Source organism: Centrocercus urophasianus, unplaced genomic scaffold (genome assembly GCF_019232065.1).
Source record: "Centrocercus urophasianus isolate 14NV4802_14NV808 unplaced genomic scaffold, USGS_Curo_1.0 seq_17, whole genome shotgun sequence".
In the NCBI taxonomy this organism is placed as follows: Eukaryota; Metazoa; Chordata; class Aves; order Galliformes; family Phasianidae; genus Centrocercus; species Centrocercus urophasianus.
The window spans coordinates 28,444,184-28,465,068 of record NW_024884722.1 but is presented as its reverse complement, the minus strand read 5'-3'; positions in this window follow the sequence as shown (position 1 = coordinate 28,465,068).

The following is a 20,885-nucleotide window of genomic DNA, read 5'->3' as shown; positions in this document are numbered from 1 at the left end:
AATATAGGACAGTGTCATATAAAGAGGTTTTATTGGCACTTGTTGCAATGACTTTCATAACTTATTCATGAGTTCACTGCTCATGAGTAATTTGGTCAGACCAATATAACTTTTATCTCCTACATATGTCGTGTCTTCTGCACTTGGGATGAGTAGATAAGCAAAGGCACGTAAGAAGTATGTTGTAGATCCATCAAGAAAAGAATTGAAGTAGACTGTAAGTTCAACTGTGAAGAAAAGATGGGTGATTAGATGGAATAGATTGAAAAAACAAACAACAAAACACCAAAACCAAAGCAAATGTGTTCTGGCTTTGACCTTGATAAAATTGATATTAATTTTTAAAGCGTCTAGGATTGAAGATATTTATGGATCTGAAGCTGGTGCCTACAGCCCTTACTGGTTATTCATTCAGGTCTCCTTTCTTTCTGCCTTTTTAATTACTGTATTTTATTTATCTTTGTGAGCAGTGGTAGGACAGTTACTTGTATACACTGGACTTCTTTTGTGATCTCTGAAGGTGTTCTGGAGGAAATACTTCCATGCAGTTGAGCATAGATCAGATGCAAATCTAGAATCAGGCTGTCTGCACATGGAAAGCAATCTCTTATAAATCTGGTTTGACATGATTCCCTATTTTTAGCTCTGTGGTACAGTATCCAATGACTCAGTGCCCCGAGGGTATCCGCTGCTCCCACGAAAGAGGAAGGCTCCCACCTCTGGAAAGTAGGCTCACATTTGTTATGCTGCACAAGAGATATAATGAACTTCTGACTAACACAACATTTTATAACCAAGAGAGCTTTTAGGTACCCAAGTTTGGAGATAACGTACTGATTACCATTCATTTCATTTCCCTACCATTTTAAATCAGTGGCATGAAATGCATCATCTTTCAGGCTGTTTTTCTGTCAGATTACTCATGCTATATATGCCCCCTTCTTGCAGCACATTGAGATCCATGCATCTAAAATCTTCCCTAACATATTTTAAAAGAGCACATCCTGTGCACAGAGGAGCAGGATGAAAGTCTTCCCCTGCCAGTCCCTGTCCATAGGTAAGATTGGTAAAAGGTGCAGCAGGAAGGGGCATGCTTTAGCAGAAATGGCATAAAGAGAGCTGTGCACAAGAAGGAATTCTGTAAGGTGGGAAGGCTTTCAGGCTTCATTGCAAATACACCATAGTTGGAGAAGTTTTTAAGCTCAATCTGTTTTCTGTGTGTCTTAGGTATTGAAAATGCTGCCTGGTCTTAACAATCTTTTAGGCTGAGTTCTTTTTATTTGAATGATTTTTCAGTAAAAGAGACCTTGTCGTCAATGATTCTTTGAATTATTATGCAAATATGCACACACATCTACAGTTCCTATTTGTTTTAGTTTCATCTGGGATGGAATAGTTTTCTTCAGTGTCTGCTATGATGCTATGCTTTAGTTCTAGGAAAAAACAATGTTGATAACACACCAGTGTTTATAGTTGCTGCTAAGTGGTGCTGTATTGAGCCAGGGCTTTCTCAGATAAGGGCCCAAGGAGCTGGGAGAGAATTAGGACAGCTGACTGAAACTGGCCAAAGGGACACTCCATACCGTATGATACCATGTGGAAGGAGTTTTGAATGGGATGGGAGCTCAGCTTTCTCTCTTCTGCTGCTTGGGGGGCATCAGTCTGGGTGTGGTGAGCAATCCCTTGTGCATCAATTGTTGTATACATTCATATATATATATATGTGTGTGTGTGTGTGTATGTATATATCCATATATATAGTCATAACTACTGTTCGTTTCCTTTTCTCAATCTTAGCAAATAGTTTTGTCTTAAGCCATCAGTTCTGCTTCTTTATCCCTGAATCTCTCCCCTATCCCACTGGGAAGGGTGGAGTGAGTGAATGGCTGTGTGCTGCTGAGCCACCTGCCAGGTTAAACTACAACTCTACTCCTTTCCCTTCACTGACCTGTTATTTACTACTGTCATTTATGGTGGCATTGACAGAGGTTGTGTGCATCATGGCCTGAACTTACTGCTATCTAAAACACAAGATAAAATTACATACAGACAGGTTGTGTATGTGCACTGCCACACTCTGAGAGTCAAAATGCAAAGAAACAAAGATATTAATGTTAACCGTTCTTCAAGATAGGACTTTAAGGGACTGTTTAATTTATTATTTACCTCTGATTCTCCCTGCTAAAGAACAGCATGTCTGCCTCCTGCCTGCGTGTAGTTACAGCTAGTGCCACCACACTTAACAAGGTAGGAGGCCCCATCAATTACATTTTTCAATGCATACACACGAATGCTGCAGCACTTAGGCTTTTACACCCTGCTGCTAGCATGGGAAACTGATTGTCAGTCCTCCAGCTGTACAAGTGTCGTTTGCAGGTTAAAATGACTGTAAATTAATTATGTCTTTCTGGAGGATGGGGGGGAGTGGATAAAAATGCCTGGATCATACAACTTATGACAGCTCTCTGCTTTCTACTTGAAGGGTTATTAATTTTAACCTCCTTGCCTTTCTTCCCTACTTTTTCTAAAGGTCAATAATGAGGGTGCTACTTGTATCCAGAAAAATGGCTGTTTTATTTGTTGCATGCATGGTTTTTTTTCTTGGTCTCATTCTTTAGAATATTTTAGGTTTTTATAAATAGTAGAGGGAAATACTGTTTGAGCTCTTTTAATTTGCGACTTTATGGGAATGAGGGATGGGGGAAGTGGGTTTGCATGGAACCCCCTGATGGTGTCCTGGGCAGAGATCATACTTGGGTTTTCCTAACGACAAACCTCATACTTCATTTCCTCCTGCTTTGTCCCCCTCACTCACACTGAAGCATTTCTCTAAGAATCAGATCCACAGGGAGGAGGAGTTGCATGTAAAATGTCATCTCTAAGTTGCAAAGCCTAACACACAGATGAAACTTCACTTGTTCTCTTGCAGTGAAATCTGGACTACTTTAAATTGTATTGGTGTGCATGTAAGCAAAACTCCCTGGTTAATTAGTGCTTTGTTTCAAGGGCTGTCTAGAACAGCCTATAAGCCAAGCAGCTTCAGGTCCAGCTCTCAGAAGTCCCAAGCCGTGCTTATGAGGCCAAGTCCTCTCTACACAGTGAAGCACTTTCGTGCAGTGGATTGTGTGAGATAGGAGACCTCTAGAATCCTCCTGTTGGAGCTGTTCAGAGCTGCTGCTTCCATGTCCATACCTAAGTTCTCTTTCCACCACCTTCAATAAAATATCTGCTCCAAAGCCTTCCCAGTTTTGTCTGTTGAAGCTGTGTTGTTTGTTGTGATAATAGTAAATACTGCTTTGATTGGGAATATATAAGCATGAACGCAACCAGGTTGTGTGTATGTATAAATATAGATGCGCACACACAAGTACCTTTGTCAAGCATTTTATCAGTGGCTTCTCTGGGGGGTGGGCATGTAGAAGAGTTTAGCATCCTCAAGTACCAAATGCTCAGGCTGAAACTGGGTGTTTTGATTTCAGTGGTGTAAAGAGATGAGTTTCAGTTGGCTGAAATATATTTGGGGGCAATCATGATGGTGGGGAGAACGATATCCTCTTTCATCCATGTAGATATATTTGGGTCTAGTCTGAATGCCATGAATTGTTTGTGTGGTAGAAGCCATGTTTGTAATAAACAACTCATTATAGAATTTCAGTTTCTTTTCCAAAATTACTTTAAGTTTATGCATATTCTTCAGCTTTTAGAAATGCTTCTCAGCTGGTGTGTAACTCATTGATAACAGTGACAACTGGAAACAGCAAAACTTCCTGTAACAACTTCCTCTGAGTATAATTTTTGTTTTCAACTGCAAATCAGAAAATGACATATTCCAGCTGCAGATGAAAAAATATTTTAATTGTGAATTACCACTCTGTTTCCTGAAGGGAAATCATTTAGGTGCCCTGCATTTGTCTCTGCCTTTCTCAGGTTCTCTCCACCATGATTCATCTTGATTTCTCTCTTGCAATGGAACTTAGTGGAGTGTGGTGCTAGATGTATGAAAGTAATTTAATGGCAGATAAAGAGGATAAAGGAGGGAAAAGAGTATTTATTTACCATGAAGTATTGAATATTTTTTTTAAGGGAGGGACTGAGATATTTTGCTATTCATTATTTAGATAAGAAAGTGAACTTTACCAAACAGAGCAACATCTTAAAAAAAAAAAAAAAAAAAAAAAAAAAAAAAAGTGCTCAGGTGAATATTTGGTATTACAAGAAGCTGATTTATCACAGTGAGCGAGAACACCAGCAGAACAAGAGCTCCTGTCAGTATGTGGAATACGTCCTTTGGTCATAATACGTGTGTATGAGAAATATATCCTGTAAAAGGCATATAGTGAAGAAATCTTGATTGCTTTCTGCTGTTATTTATATATTTAAAAGGCTTAGAATTTTAAAATTAGTACATTCATAAAACAAGGAGGTTACTTAGGACATAGCAAAATTTTATGATAACAACGCTAGTACTAATAATTGCAGTGCTGCAAATCTGATATAACGCAGTAAGAGTCACTTAATTTACACCAGAATGAAGTAGAGAGATGAGAAATGAGGCATTTTAACTTGTTTTTTTTTTTTACAATTTTCTTTACATTTTGATATAATGAAGAAAGATTTCCTCAAATGAAATTGGTTTGGATAGCAAATGTTGCTGCTTTGGTCTGCTTTCAGTCAGTACAGCTGGGCTCTGATGTGCTGAGCTCAGACACATCTGGTGCCAGCTACCTAAACCATGCTAAACTAATACAAGTCTACAGAGCAGTCTCTGCAATGGTATGATCTTACTTTTTTCAGAGCATGTTTGCTACCTGATAAATTGCACAGGTGAGAGGAGGTAGTGCAACATAAGAGAAAGTTAGGAAAAAAAAGATGTTTCTTCTAAAATCTTTAATCATACTCAAACAAGTTGATTAATACATAGCAGTTGTTTCAAGAGAATGTAAACAAGGGGCTTAGAAAGGACTTTGGCAGTGCCCATTAGCCATGGACACTGGACGACAACTTATGCGTTGCCAAGTAAATCCATCTGCAGTGCTATGAAATCGATGAACGTCATGACGAAGTAATGCAGACAATCTGACTCCAAAACTGTAAAATCAATTTTTGTTCATGTTGTTTTGTAAAGCAATTAATACACACAATGTGATTTCAAATGTCTGATGCTGTACAGGCTGCTGGATTGTTAGCTGTACTGCAGTCAGCGAGCCCTTGAGTATTTAAGGTGAGCTGCCAGATGGACACAAATCAGGACAAGGAATTCAAAAGAATTTGGGGTATAGCGGAGAAGTACTCGCAGAAGTCCGAGATGCTGTCAAACACTGAGAGTGAAATACCTCACTTGAGACAACTCTGATTTTGTCATCCTCTGCCATAGCCATGACCCATTAGCAGGCACCTCCTGTAGGAGGCAACGTGTAGGATATGCATCTAACAGGGCTGCAAGTGGGAAACTTGGAGGCAGAGGGCTGAGTGACGCTTCTCGCACAAAACTTTTTTCAGCAAAATGTGCACATTTCCCAACAGTAAAACATTTTGTTAATATGCGTTGACACTTCTGAAAAAGTGCTGAGAGAGTCAGAAGCCCTGGTTTCAGCGCGTCCTAAAAAAAGGTATTGACTTACGGGTTATACATGTGACTTTTGATAAGAAATTCTTTTTGGTAATATTTTAGAATAGGTAGAAGAGCTAAAAGAAGTAAAAAGAATTGTATGTAAAACTTCAGACATTGTGATATTTTAATTTTTGCTACTGTATATTTGCTAGAGACATTTCTTTATTTATTCCTCTGTGGTCTGGTCCACCATGTGAGGAAAGGGGAAGTCACCAGTAGGCTGGGGCTGCTCTTGGTGGTAGAAGGCTGTATAGGACAGGCTGATGGCTGGTAGGATGGAAGAGTGGGCAGCATAGATGATTAGGCTCTTGTGTTTCTTGAAGCATGTATATTTCTGTTTGCATTAGGCAATCCACATCAGATTTGGAGATTCATAGCATGATCTACCATTGACTACTGCTCAGAGTGTATTTATAGTACAATTTTTCCAGTTAAATATAAATTAATTATCATTTATATTACAATGTTATCCTTGGGGCCCCCAGTGCTGCTAGTTCAGCACAAATTTATGCTGTAAAAATGCTGCCTTCTCAAAGGGCTACTGTTATTATATGTAAATCTATAAGGAGAGGAAATTCTAAAGAGGCATTAATATCTCCATTGTTTTCTCATCCTTGTTTCAGACAGGAAATAGATTAAATGATTATTATTATTTTTTTTTTCCACGGGTCTCAGAATTTCAAACAGAGACTGGGAATTCAGCCAAAAAGGTCTTGGATTGCAGACCACATGCATGAATATTCAGGTACACCAGCAGTCCACATATCAATATTGAACTTATGTAAATGTGCATAAATAATAACAAAGTACTGCAGTGACCCATTCATTCTAGAGTAAAGGAGGCTATGATGTTTTAATGTGGACTTCTAGAACCTAAGACGTGCTTTTTGCCATTCTGCAATTACTACAGTTCAGATTACATTTCCTAGGTGGAGATGGGGTGTTAATGAATGAGTATGTGCTACCTGCAGCTAAAACCTGAGCACTGCAGGAGGAGATTATATTTCTAAATTCAGCAGTCTATTAAACCCTTGATGTATACATACTTAGCTGAAAGCACTTGCAAAAAAATCAGCCCATGTTGTTAAAAACTTTGTTTCTAGCTGCTGCTGTCTTTTCACTGATGATTAAATCTATTGCAGATGACCTTTGGGTTTGTCCTGTCTGCTTGGTTTATGGCCGATTTCAAAAAGTGGCACGGGACAGGGCTGGGAAGCCCCATTTGTCAGGGGACATGGAGTTAAAGAATAAGTTTTGCACCACTTTCCTGCCCTTTAGAAAGAATTGCTGTCCTAAGTGTAAGAGACTGTCCTCAGTTAGGGTTGTTTTTAGTGGGTTGTTTTTGTGTGATGAACCATGATTTTCTTCTTATTTGCTCATAGGAGTTGTAAATGGCTAACGATCTGCAGCAGAAATTAATTATTATTATTCCCTTTCAGCCACAGACTGTCTTCTTTTAACACAGTGTGTGGATGCAGGTTAAATAAACTCCAAATTTCATTCCCTTTTGTGTCTGTAAACACTGCTTCCTGTTTGTATCTGGGTATGCAGGTGCAAGAGAGGAATGCTTGTCCCTTCTCCATAGACAGAGAGGCTGGTGGTGCTTAAAGCCTAACATGGGATTAAGGCATCGCTTTTGTCACAGCTTCACTTCTGTCTCTGGGCTATAAGTAGAATGAAGGTGAGACTGATATTTGTCTCAGATAAATACATTGAGGGAAATTCTGTGTTTAATAAGACCAGTGCATCTGACTTTATATAAACGAAGGTCACAATAGTACTCCACATACGCTATGCAAAATGATGCTATTTTATGCACGGTCTGCAGTTACACTATTATGGAAAAGTTTAACTTGCAAAATGCAAAAAGTGTAGAAATGAATTATACAAAGTGACTCCAGAATAACTGTTATCAAACTGGTATAGCAAACAAATTAAATTTCATCTGTTGCTTAAACGGATACATAGTTTTGATCAGCACAGGGGGCTGTGCTGTGTTTCCCCTCTTCCTCTAGGAGCTGTCTAGAAGGCAGAGAAAGCTGAAAACACCCCACAGTGAACAGCAGTGCTTTCAGGGGACAAAAGAAGTCCAAAGTGCACTGGTTTTGGTGGTTGTGTTTATTTTGTTCTTTTTTTCCACCGTCGCAAAGATGCTGTGATTTGGTGATGTAATGAGCCCTCTGTAATGATGCTGGTTTGCACTTGCTGGCAGTGTGATGGTCTCCGCCGTCCAACCCAGGAAATGCATCAGCTTTGACGGCACCTACAAACGTTTGCCAGCAGGAAAAGTAGTACCTCAATTTCTGCATTTCATCACATGCATAATTGCTGGAATACGGAACGACATATGTGTATGTAACGGCAGCATCTCCCAGCAGTGGTTGTAGAAGTTTCTGGGGTAGGGCCCAACAAAACATGTTTTTTTCTTGCAAAACAGCCCCAAGCTGCTCTCCTTTCATTAAATATTCCAGCACTTAAAGGGCTCCTGCAGTTGGCAGATGTGTTTTGAATCTCATCTCTGGCTCAGAGCTGTGATTTCAGCTAAAAGAAGTGAATTACCATGGAGATAGGATGAGTTTGGGGCACTTTCTTAGTTTTGCAGCAACAGCTTGTGCTTCAGTTGTGTTCCTGCACAGGAAAGATGAGACCACCAAAGCCCCATTTTTAGGTGCTGTCATTGTGAAATGAAGTTCCTGTGGTGAGCGGAGCCTCCTGTTGACTCTGAAGTCAAAATTCATCCCTCAGCTGTGGGAGCTTCCCCTTGGCTCCCCAGCTAAGGCAGGGGGCTGAAGCTGGGGCTGGGGAAGCCACCTGCTGTCTGCTCAGCTCCATTCCTCTGAGCCATCTGCAACCTGCTGGGGTGTTCCTAGCAGCTGCAGTGACAGTCTGGTGAGAAGGTGCTGCTGTAGGCAGCCTGATAACTGAGCAGTGAGAATGAGCAGGTAATTCCCACATGCTTCTAATTGGCAGTAATCTGCTGTAGGGAATGGTTTGTGGAGCTAGCTCCTCTTAGCTTCAATGTATACTACTGCTGTAAATTACAGAGGTACTGAAATGTATTCCTGCATATGGATAAAGGCTGTGATGCTTGATGGTGTTGTGAGAGATTTAAGAAGGACCTGCAGCGTGGAACAGGAGAACAGAGAGAATAGTGCTGAGATGTGCTAATGGGAATGAAGCCAGGTCCAGCAGCGGGAGCAATGTGTGTTTTTGTGTGTGTGTGTGTGTGTGTGTGTGTGTGTGTGCTAAACTGGCACAGACTGGGTGGGAAATGCTTTCATTTTCTTCTGACATATTGTGTGTGATTCCAAATTTCTTGATTCAGTCTGGTAGCAGTCAGTATCAGTGTGATGAGGGGAAAGGAGGACAGGAAAAGAAAGGTGCATGAAAGCACACCTTCAATGTATTTTTTAGGTGACCGCAGCTAGGAACATAAGCTCATGTCTTGCCAAAGTATAGTCTTGTGTGTCATCAACTACCTGATTGCTTTAAGACACTTTTTTCTATAATAATTGAAAAAAGCAGGAAAAGACTTCTTAAATTTTCATGGCCAGCAGCCCCAGCCAGTGGCTAGTGGCCAGCACATTGCCCATGAGGCTCTTAGACATAAGAGCTGATATAACATCCCTGTAAAGAGTCCAAAGAAGTTGATACGCGCACAGTTCAATTGCTTGAGGCTTCTGCTTGCAGTGAGCTGGGTTGGAGATCTCTGCCCCAGGGACTGCTAGCTGGCATGGAGGGAAGACATGTTCAGGGATAGTCGGCCACAGTGGCTCAATTCCACTTGCCAGCTGACTGTCACAGCAGTTCTGGCACCTTGCAGGCAGTCCTATGATGGCAGCCAGAAATCTGGGAGGCCTGAGAGCAACCTGCTTTTCATTACCTGGCTCCTCCTGGTAAATAAGGGAACAGATGTGACAAGCACAGCAAGCCAGGCAATGCTCCTGGACCTTGGGCTCTGCAGCTGCCTGTAAGAGTGGCCAAATTTTCCAGCTTTATTTATTAGAGAATGGGCACCAGCTCTGTAAAGTCTAGAATGGAAGATCTGGAAATTATTGTCCTTTTGGGAAATATGAAACACTTCATTGAGCCTCCAGCATGAGCTGCGGGTTCCTGAATCTGCGAGTCGCCAACCTGGGTGAACGTGATGAATGAGCTGTTTCCACTGTGTATCTGTAAAGAGGTGCCCGGATGGTGTTTGGATAAACGTCGAGCACCATGCACCAAGCGTCCTGGAGCTTGACAAGTCACCGGGGGCCTCAGCAGCTTCATTTTTCGTAATTCCCGACATGTGTAAAACTTCAGCTATGACACAATTAATTTGAGCCATTAACAAGAGCTGGATCTGGGCCTTCATAGATCCAAAAGGGCTATGTAGTATGTTTCCAGAATGAAACAATTTCTGTTTCTCTCTAACAGGGGTTACAAGGGACTAATATGCCTTTGGCTGTAATTCCTCAGCTAACTTTATGTAGGTCTACTGCTAGGTAGGGTACCCTGCATCCTTGTGACTCTCTGGATGCACATGGGTCTTGGGTCTCCAAGACTCAGCAGCCCTTTCAGGAGGAGTCAGTTTGCGGGCACAACTTACCTGATAAATTTCCAATAAGACATTATTTCCAAGCAGACTGGTTTAACACTTATTGCTTCGTCCTTGTTTTTTTTTATCTTTGTCCTCATTTTTCAAGCATGTTCATTTAAGTCCCAAACAAGACCTTATTAGTGACCTCCTGTTAGCTCCTCTTTCAGAAATATGAATATCTTTGTGCAGGCTTTTGCACGTACAGCTTCATAAAAGCATGACCTTTAAAACCAGTGCCAGTGTCTGGCAGCTTTAATGGTCTTAGTTTGTACTAAATAATTTTCAGTCTACTTAAAATACTGAGAAATTTTTAATATCCTAAATTAATATATGTATAAATAATTTCAGATGTATGTCCTCCTAAGTTTTATACATTCTTGCCAGTTCTATTATCCTTTGTGATTGCATAAATGTAGAGATGCTAGCTGCATTTATAGTATAACTAGCTATTACAGCTGAGTACCTAAATCAGGATAAGTAATTTATACAGGAATTCTGCGTTAGAGTGTTCATTAGGAAACCACGCTGCTCTTTATCTCTTCGGTGTCTTGTGCTGTTCTTCTATGTACCTATACAGATTGATTTGAAAAAACGCCCTATGTGGGTATCTCACTTCTTAATCTATACTGATGAGCTGTGTTTGCTAGGATGTGTAATCTGACATTGTTCTTCAGCTGCAGCTAGATGAATGCACAGCTAATCAGGGTATGAATCATTACATTCGCAAAGCAAAATCCATTTTCTACCAATTCACTTCCCAAGAGCATTCTTTATGAAGATGAATTGCTGAAAGGGAATATTTTTGAATGTGTTGGTCACTTTTAAGTGTCTCCCTTGAGTAGCTTTAGCAATTACTTGCACCTGATTTTAGGTGAAGCAGACAGGGCTCCAATAGGGCCACCACATGCGTTATTTTTCTGACTTGAAGCCAGAGATGGTGAAGGTGGATGAGGGCGCCAGCCTGGCCTGCCCTACCTCTCCACTTATACAGAGGCTCCTGAGCTCCTCTCTAACCTAGCTTTTTTTGTACTGCTTTGTTTAAAAATGAATGATCTGGACTAAAATAGCACTATTTCTGGGTCTGTGGTTGGTGTCAATTTAGCTTCCATTTCCATGTTTTCCATTTACCGTCCAGTGTTTTCAAGCCATATCAAGTAGGGGAACTGAAGAAATGGAGGCAATGCCTGCTACGCATGGCAGCGGGGTGGCAAAGCAGGGCTGCAGAGATGCCAGCACCCAGTGCTGTGTGTTTGGGAGCCCTGGGTTTGCCCACAAGCTGCCCGGCTGCAGGGATTGCTGCTCTTCTTCTCTCAGGCCATTCGAGTCAGTCTGTACATAACAAGAGGTCCTCAACTGTATCTAAGAGGACTTAGATAAATGGAGCAGCAGGTACAGTTGGGACCCAATATCTGAAGGTGTCATTAGACACCATAGTTACACATGAGATGGCAAAAATGAAGAGCAGGTTAATGTAGAGAGAGACATAAAATTGTAGTGCTGATGGCCCTGTGTTGATGAATATCTCATAGGCCTTCTTGAAAAGCAGAGAGAAATTCTCTGTCTTGTGAATTACTTGTGATGATGATAGCATTCTAATGCCTTGGAAAAAAAAAAGAAAAAAAATTCCCACAGAAAGTTGATGTTCTTCTTGTGCCTGAAGAAAAGGGATAAGCAAACATTTGGCCACAAGCAAGCACTGCAGTGAGGTTGTCACCCATGGCATTGCAGGAAATTGGATGTGAATCAACACCAGGAGTAGAGTGTGACGTTTGGAGATCTCACACAGTTACATGCCTTCACCCACTGTGGGCTTAGCCCAAAGTGAAGCACTGGGCTCTGATGATGGAGCAAGGGAGGCAGTGCCGAGAAGTGCCCTGCTAAAAGTAGGTGGCAGAGAGAGGACCATCTTCATGGAGAACGTCCTGACTGAGAACAGCTTTGCGTCCAGTTCACAGCAGCGATAGAATATACATGTTCTGACTTTCCTGGGCAGAACAGCAAGAGGAAAATGCAATTTAAAAACCTCAGCCCCCAGCCCCTGAAGAACTAGAGGAAGCAAATTAAATTACTGTAGGAAAAGAATGATCTCTGGTAGAAGTGTGAAGTGTGGATCTTACGCATTTTTTGCACATTGTAGAGATCCTTAAAGGCTGTCAGCATTTTAATTAAATTTGACAGCTTGACAAAAGGAGCAGCTAGGTGTGAAACGCATATTGTGCTGGAGGGAGGCTTTCTGCATGGCATGACCCAGGAGTGGGTGTTGCTGGCTGTGACCTTGGCGCTCTGCAGAGCAGCCGGGGCTGCGGGCAGGGCTGTGGGCTGTGCAGTCCCCAGAAGTGGCACACCACGTTCATTGCTGCAGGAGCTGGGTAGGGTGAGGTGCTGCCAGTGCCACCCGCTGCTGCTATCGCCATGGGCCAATAAGGAGCCGGCCTTTCTTTCCCCTTGGCGTAGAAACTTGGCTTCTTGTTGATGTGATAGATCTTGCCTGAAAATGCTGAGAAACCACGCTTTTCTAACTTCCTTTCTGTTGGAAAAAGAATCTTACAACTCATATTCTGACATTCAATCTTATTGCCAGAGACTAGCCATGACAATAGACTGTAACTGTGTTCTTTCTGCCATTACATGACTTTTCCATTACATGCTGTTTCCAGTGGAAGACCTTTCTATCTCAGAAACAGTCTATTGCATTTCTATTGCATTTCAGACATTTCTATTACTAATTAATTTGCTTCTCACAGTAATAAGCCCATTCGTAATCAGTTGATTTAGCATGATGTGGGTATTTCATGTCTCCTAATTGTGCACTGTTGGCTATTTCAGTTGTAGGATTTTACCTGCTGTCACGGTACAGTACCCTCTGGTCCCTAATGCAGAAGTATATATACATCCATACCTTTGCCAACTGACTGAAATTCAATTCAAGAAATTGAACTAAAACTGCTTAAAAATTTTCTGTGCTTTTTTCAGATTTTTGAAGGACTTGGGTTGTCAGTATTGTCAGGATGAGGGCCATGTCTGACTCAGGGAATTACAACCACAGCATGGTGGAGCTGAGTGACCTCTGCCTCGTTCTGTCCAGGACTCGGATCTGAAGGGCCACTGGTGTCGCTTTCATGGGCAGTGCTGCTGATGTTAGATCTGCTTGCAGTGATCCATGCTGTAGAACTGTGTTCTTTCAAAGCATTCATGAAGTAAAACTGGCTTTAGGTTCAGGAGCAAAATGTATTTCTCAAGACTAGTAGGGTTGTACACTCGTGCTGCTCAACTGTTTCACTGCTGTGCAAGTTATGCAGGTAGGAAGATTCATTCAGAGGGGACTCCATGTCCATTAACATCCAGAAGAGAAACTAGTAGGAAACCTTGAGCAGAAAAACAGCATTTTAGTTGTACTTAGATGAATATAATTGAGCTACAGTCCAGTGGTGAAGAAATAGAATCTCCCATGCCCTGAAGAAGGTGAAGAGTTCAGCTCATCCCCCTCAACCATATAGTTTATCATTCACTGTTACCCCTGTGGATTTCTAGCACTCATTCTATCAGAATTGGTCCCTCACTTCCTTAAGCAAAAATAGTCATAAATGCATGAAGAAGCAGGCTTGAAACAAACATCCTTTGAAAAGAGGGTATTAAACATTATTTGTCAATAGCATATGATTTGGTGATGCTTGTATGTTATTTATTTCCTCCCATCAACATATAAGCAGTATGGTTAATGGCAAAATCAAATGCTCCCATTCTATTCATACCTTAACAACCATGCGTGGAGCAGCATATGCTGTGCTGCTAAAAACAGTTTTAAAAAGTGCAACAGGGAAAAGTCCAGCTAAGCTTCAGCAGCAGTAGTCGGATGGATGGGAATGGGAAATGTAGATCTCTGGTGGTGGGGCTGGAACTGAGCAGTGCCAGACCCCAACCCCAGCTCCTTTACTTCAGGGCTGGCTCAGTGCTGCTCAAACAGCAGCAGTATCGATGTTGCTGCCCGGGTACTGTGGTCTGTCTGGCCCACATGGCCCTGCCTCCAAAACTGGTACAGGGAAGGGAATACCACAGTACAGCCCAGCATGGGCTTGAATCAAAACAAAACGTGTGTTCAGCAGAATGATCAATAAATGTGTTGCAACGGGGACTTGACAGCTCAGCTGGTCGTTTTCCGCCTGCCTGCTGTTGAGGGATTTTTTTTTGGAGGGAAAAAAAAGGAGAAAAGATAAAACGAAACATACTAAGAAAAACCTCTCTTCTAAAACAGTAAGTCAATTCAGCAAAATAAACCCAACTCCCAATAACAAAAAGCTCCATCACAAAAACTGCTTTTTCCAACTATCTCCATTTAAAGCCAGGAGTTTTTATAGCATGTAAGTGATTTTGAAAGCATTCTAGATGTTAAAAGGTTTGTGTAATATGGCCGTGCAAAGTGATAGGATGAGAGGGAATGGCCTTGAGTTGCATCAGGGGAGGTACAGGTTGGACATGAGGAAAAATTTATTCTCAGAGTGAGTGGAAATGCATTGGCACAGGCTGCCCAGGGAGGCGGTGGAGTCACTGTGGCAGGGGGTGTTCAAGAAACATGGAGATGTGGCACTGAGGAAAGGAACGTGGTTAGTAGACATGGGGGATGGGTTGGGTTGGACTAGATGATCTTTGAGTTCTTTTCCAAATGTTGTGATTCTGTGAAAATAAATCCTGTCTCTGCCCAGCTTTTCAGCTGCGGTCACAAGCACAGACATGTATTTGTGCTATGCTGACTGTCTCCTTTGTGAAAAGGAAGCCAGAACTTATGGTTAGTCTGACATAAGCTCCCCACCCCCATCTTTGTTTTATTCCTCTGCCTGATAGGTGCACAAGGTGGAACGTAACTATGACGCTTATCATGACTTTCACCAGGAGGTGCAGGAATGAAAGGAACTGAGGCTCAAACAACAGCTTTTGATACAGCAGTGTCTATGCATTTACAGAGTGCCACATCTGGAACGAGGCTGTATGTTTAATTGTGTTGAACAGTGTGTTTCCTTGGAAAAGGTTTCTCTTGACCTAGGAGTGAACGTGACTATGTTGGTTAAGCAGCAGTTTGCTGATCATCTCTATGCATGGATTTAATCCCATTTGTCTGGTTTAGAGGGGCAGGGCATTTAAAGTTAAATGGCGCAGAGTAACCCAGTATAATGCCTAGGAAAGGAAAGATCTGTATGTATTTGGGAGTCTTCAGAAGCTACTACAACGTGTTTATGAGCATTGGTTCTGATCCTGAACACGACAGCTAAAATAAGTGGGACAGGTGTGTTGTCTGTCGCAGTCTTTACTCCAGAAATTTTCACAATGATCCTTTCTTTCTCAGCTCCAAAACGTCTCCCATGTTGGCTTTTATTTAAGTGCAAAAACTACAAAATCTATTTCTAGATGAACCCTAGCAGGAGAGGTTAGCTGGGAAAGTAACTCAATTACTTTTTCAGTGTCGAACTGTGTCTCAGTACATGGCTGAGCCAGAATTGGCATCATTTGCAAACTGTGACATGCTTCTGGAGACGTCTTATTTTTAATTATTCTAATTTTAATTAAACTACTTTCCGTCAATAAAAAGCTCTTTTTTTTTTTTTTCAAGTTTCAAAGTGTAAGAATTTGTTGACTTCAAGGAAACTTTGATGAGGAAAATATTTTAATAGCTTCTATTTTTTTTTTTTAATTTCCCATTCTATTTCAGTGAGTCTGAACATTTGGACCATTTTCACTGATCTAATTAAGTCCTCCTGAGCAACAGTTTTCTTCCCAACCACCCTATCTTCCATTGCTCTGAAGTGAAATCATTAAATAAAGATCACAAAGAATGAAAGCATTCCCCTTGCTCCCCTCATTAACAGTGTCCTCTGGCTCTCCCCTGTTGTAGTCGGTGCACACGAGCAACACTGAGGCAGCATGCAGCTCACTCCTTCCCCATGCCTAGGGAGGGAAGCCCATGTCTTGTGTCTCTGTATAGGTCCTGCTTCCCTGGTACCTCACAGCAGGGATGGGGATGGGTGCACAGCTACTGGAAGCAGCTCCAGGAGTTGGTGGATGCACCCTGGGCAGCTCGGCTTCGGATCAGTGCAGCCACTTCTAATTTGCTGTCTCTGGCCAGGAAAACTGCATCTGGGGGTAAACTGCAAACCACTGTAGTTTGCTGCTTGGCGAAAAGTTGTTGGCTGCATTCCTGATCCCACATGAATCTTTTGCGCAAGGCTTGGTATGAGCAAGGACTCATTTCTGAGGGTAAAAATAACAGAGCTGAACACCCTCAGTGGGTGAACCGAACGCTGTGAGTTTTGAATTTAAGTTCTTTCTTGGCTAGGCTGAAAGTAATAGTCTTTTAAATTATGGGTGAGATACCGCAGTGGAGCTCCTGGGTTGAGGCTGGGTCAGTGGGCCAGCCTCCACCTGCAGCTGTTGAGCGTTGAGGCTGTGTAGCAGGCCTGCCCCTCAGCTGCAGGCCTGCCTTCCATGCACCCTGCTCTGGGTCAGTAGGAGGCAACCCTCTTTGGGTCATCCCTGAGCTGCTGAACCTGTATGAAACCCAGAGCTGGCACTGGGCGTGCTGCAGAGCTCAGAGGCACAGTCAGCCCCTTTCTTCCCATCTTATGTGTTTGGGTGGCCCTGCACCTGGACAGTCACATCTCAGGTCAGCCTAAGACCGTGTCATTCACGTTGATCTAAGGGTAGAAAATAAAATTTAAGCTGCCCGGAAGAGGAATTGGTTTGGTTTTGCTGGTAGAAACATTTTTTGAAGTTAGCTTCTGATGGTTGACTTTTTAAGTGTTTTTTGTTTTTTGTTTTTCTTTTTTATAATAGTTAATCAGCAGCTGTTTAGTAACAGAGTTGCCTCAAATGGAGCCCTTCCAGCTCTTCAAATGAGTCCAGACTGTTTCAGTGTAATTCTCTGTAGGGAATAAAGCCCAGCTGGGCTTTATTATTTAGTTAGTTATTTATTTATTAACTACTGGGAGCCCACTCCCACCCCAGCACTGTTCCCCCTGGCAGTGCTGCTCCAGGCCTTCCCCCAGCAGCCAGACCCTTCACACCTAGAGGCTCACTGCAGCATCCCCCCCTCGCATGGAGGGAAGGTGTGGGATTTATCTCTTGTGCTTCTCCCTGTCCTGTTGTTCTGCCCACATATAGCAGAGTCATTACATCCTCATACAGCAACTGAACAAAACCAAACCTTTTGTCCTTATCACTCCCTGTCTGTTTGTTTGCTTCCTATTCAGTAGTGTTTAAAACAAGTTTTCTTTAAATGTTTCAAAAACATCTCCTCCCTCCTTATTTTTAATTTTTTTTTTATTATTATTATTTTATTTTATTTGGAAACATCATTTTTTAAAGAAGCCCAACAACTTGCTGTTTTTCCCCCAAACACTTCCTGATTTGGAAGACAGGTCCCTTTTGAAGAAAGGGAAAAATAAACCCTCAGGTGTTTGGAATGTCTGCTCAGATCTGCTTCTGGTGCCTGCAGTGCTCTCCCAGGAGTCAGGAGGCATTTACCCCCAAGGTAGCAACTAATGATGGAAACTTCAAGTGGAAAGAAATTTAGTTCCCGAGGGAAGTCTGACTCTCCTCTTTGATGAATTTCCCATATTATTGGATGAGGCATTTCATGAACCCTCTTATTCTGGATTGTTTACTTTGACTGTATGGCCCACAGTGTTGCCCATTCAGCACTCAGTAGGACTGCCACCCCTAGAAACATCCCTCTCTGTGTAAGGTTTCAGTGAGCTATGCTAGTGCAGAGCAGGACAAAAAGCCTCCATCCAGAACGGCAGCTGTCCAGCATCTGATCTGAAAACACTTGTGATACCTCAGTCACTTTGTAAAACAAGAAAATAAGGTCAGTTATTCACTCATAAGAAACCCTGAGCTTTGTTGAGGATTGTGGTGATCTTCGGGAAAAGCTGGCTTTGGCAGCAAGGGATAAAAATAAACTGGTGATTTGAAGGCTACCAACAAGGAAACCCTTGTAGGTTTGCTTTAACTTGAGTGAGTTATTAAACCATCATCTGCATACGACAAGGGGGAAATGGTTTCAAACTTAAAGAGGGGAGATTCAGATTGGATATAAGAAAAAAAAAAAAAAATCACTATAAGGTTAGTGAAGCACTGACATAGCTTGTCCAGAGAGTTAGTGGGTGCCCCATCCATGGAGACACAGTCAGGTTGGACAGGGCACTAAGCACCTGATGGAGCTGTAGGTGTCCCTGTTCACTGCAGAGGAGTTGGAGCAGATGGCCTTTAAGAGTCCCTTCCCACTCAAACAATTCTATGATTTATATTTGAGCAGTGCTCCAAATGGAGAGCAAACTCTTCCAGAGCTTCAGAGATGTTTGGTAAAAGCAGACCAATTTTTTTTTTTTATTTTATTATTGTTATCAGTTGGTTCTGTGGACATCTCTGTTTTCTGAAATAGAAATATCAAAAGATATCAAAATGTGTCTTTCCTTGTGCGACTTCTGACCTGTCTGAAAGCAGCAGCCTGAGATACAGCTGCTGGTCAGCTCATAGCACAGTCTGCATCCATCACATACAGCCTCAACCTTCTGGAGACACAGAGCCTGGCTGAGCTTGCTGCTCTATGATGTGTGAGATGCTTGTCCAGAAGGAAGTCTCTGAAATTCATCAACACCAGGTTAGGAGATCACAGAGACTTCCTCTGTGTAACAAATAATGCCACGAATTCTGATTTTTAAGATTTCTTAAAAAAACAAAGGTCAGAAACCCAACTCAGGAAGAAAGACAGGAGGCCTAGGTGTAGGTATCTTTTGCATCCTCTGCAGGTTTCTATCCCTGTATTAGATATTATATGATAACTAGCATTGAAAGTGAAAAGCCAATGGGTTTGTGTTAAAGATGGATGTAAGTATTCCTTATACTCAGTTAGAAAGTCCTTTTCTGAAGCACTTATTGTAGAGCTGAAAAAAAATAATCCATAAAGGAAAGTAATTTTACCAGGAAAATGATGCCTTAAAAGCTGTTTTCCAATGTACAGTGCTTTGCTTTTGTTGTGGTAAAGGTGGTCAGTGTGTTTTGGGGGTCCATCCTTACTTATCCCATCTTTTACCCAAGAAACATCAGTTTTCCCCAGAAGTGATGGAAATGCAGGCTGTGCTGTTCTTAGCAGGAATTATGTGTTTCAATAAGTAATAATTTCTGGTATTCCATCACAGGGACAAGCTGCTGTCTGAACCCCCACAAGCAACCTGAGGCAGGCTTTTAGTTACCAACGCCAACATTCACTTGAGAGGGAAAAAAAATAAAAAAATAAAAAATCATTTTCAATTTCTGGCCACTAATTATAATTAAAGCCTGACTTTTCCTTTTTTTTTTTTTTTTTCCAAACAGATGGGAAAAATAAAAACATTAAGTAGCTTCACTCTCACCACTGGGCTTTTTAGAAGCTCTAAGCTGCTGGATGACAGCTAGGTTTTTGGCTGGGTTCTTCTCATTGTGATTGGTCCCTGTAGCTCTAAAGTCATGAGAACGAGGAGCTGCACATCTCCACATCTCCTTCAGCCTGCCCCACTTGTTTTCTCTTCTGCTCAGTTAGGAAGCTTCACTCAAAGTAGGTTAATGTTTCCAATGCACAGCAGGCTCCCAAACCAAAGCTTGATCTTTGTTTTAATGTTTTAAGCTATCAGCAGTCATCTATTCAAGGTCTTGTTCTATCTGTCTGTTTACCTAAAACAAGGCATTGTAAAATGACATTCTGAAAGTCCTAGGCACAATTTTGTGAATTCAGAAGGATTCTTCAAAGCTAGTCAGATGATTTGTTTTTCTGCAGTGACAGTTGTGATTTGTCTTATTGGTAAATAAGCCTTCAGTTGTGAGAATTTGCATGGGGTTATCCAAGGAAAACAGGAGGTAATGGGACTTGTACCAGAAGCCTGGTAAGGGTATTTGGGGGCAGTCCTCCTTTAATGTTTCCCCCTCACCATTATTCTTACATCAACTTTTCAGGCTCTGGGGACTGTGGACCTGAACACTAATTGAAGACTCTGCCATAACTGGGATGCCTCCAACCATCGGACTGCTGGTGGCAAAGAGTAAAGGGATGCAGTGTGGAGGCAGCAGATATATGTGTAAATATACCCTTTTCTTCTTTCCTTTAAAGTCAGAGATGTCTCATGTTGCCCTTTCCCTGTGTGGCAGTGACGCGTTACCAGCACTCTCCAAGGGTGCCACATGGGGCCCCAGCACCCAGCTCTTTGGCACTGAGAGACATGTTTCAGTGGGCATGGTGGTGATGGTTTGATGGCTGTACTGGATAACCTTAGTGGCTTTCCAACCTTCACAATTCTCTGACACTGTCAGCCTGTTCCCACCCTCGATGCTGCCACTCATCAATCCATGAGTTCTGGGCAAGTGTCTGTGATGTTTAGGACTCTCTAGAAAACATGAAAGGAAGCTACTAAGTGTTTTTTGGAAGGACAGGACTGTGTCTGAGGCTTATATTTAAGAGGTGGGCTCATTAGTCAAATAAAGGAGGCAGTTCCTGGTGAAAAGTGTTCACTGCAGTGTGTCAGGAGCTGGAGACTGAAAACTATTAATGCAAGTATGTGGCCTGGAGGAACAAATATATTGGATGACCTCCTAATGGATGATTTTAAACCTTAAAAAAGTGAGTTTATATTGCTTACATTGCTCCATCTGAGTTATTTGCCTGACTTTGAT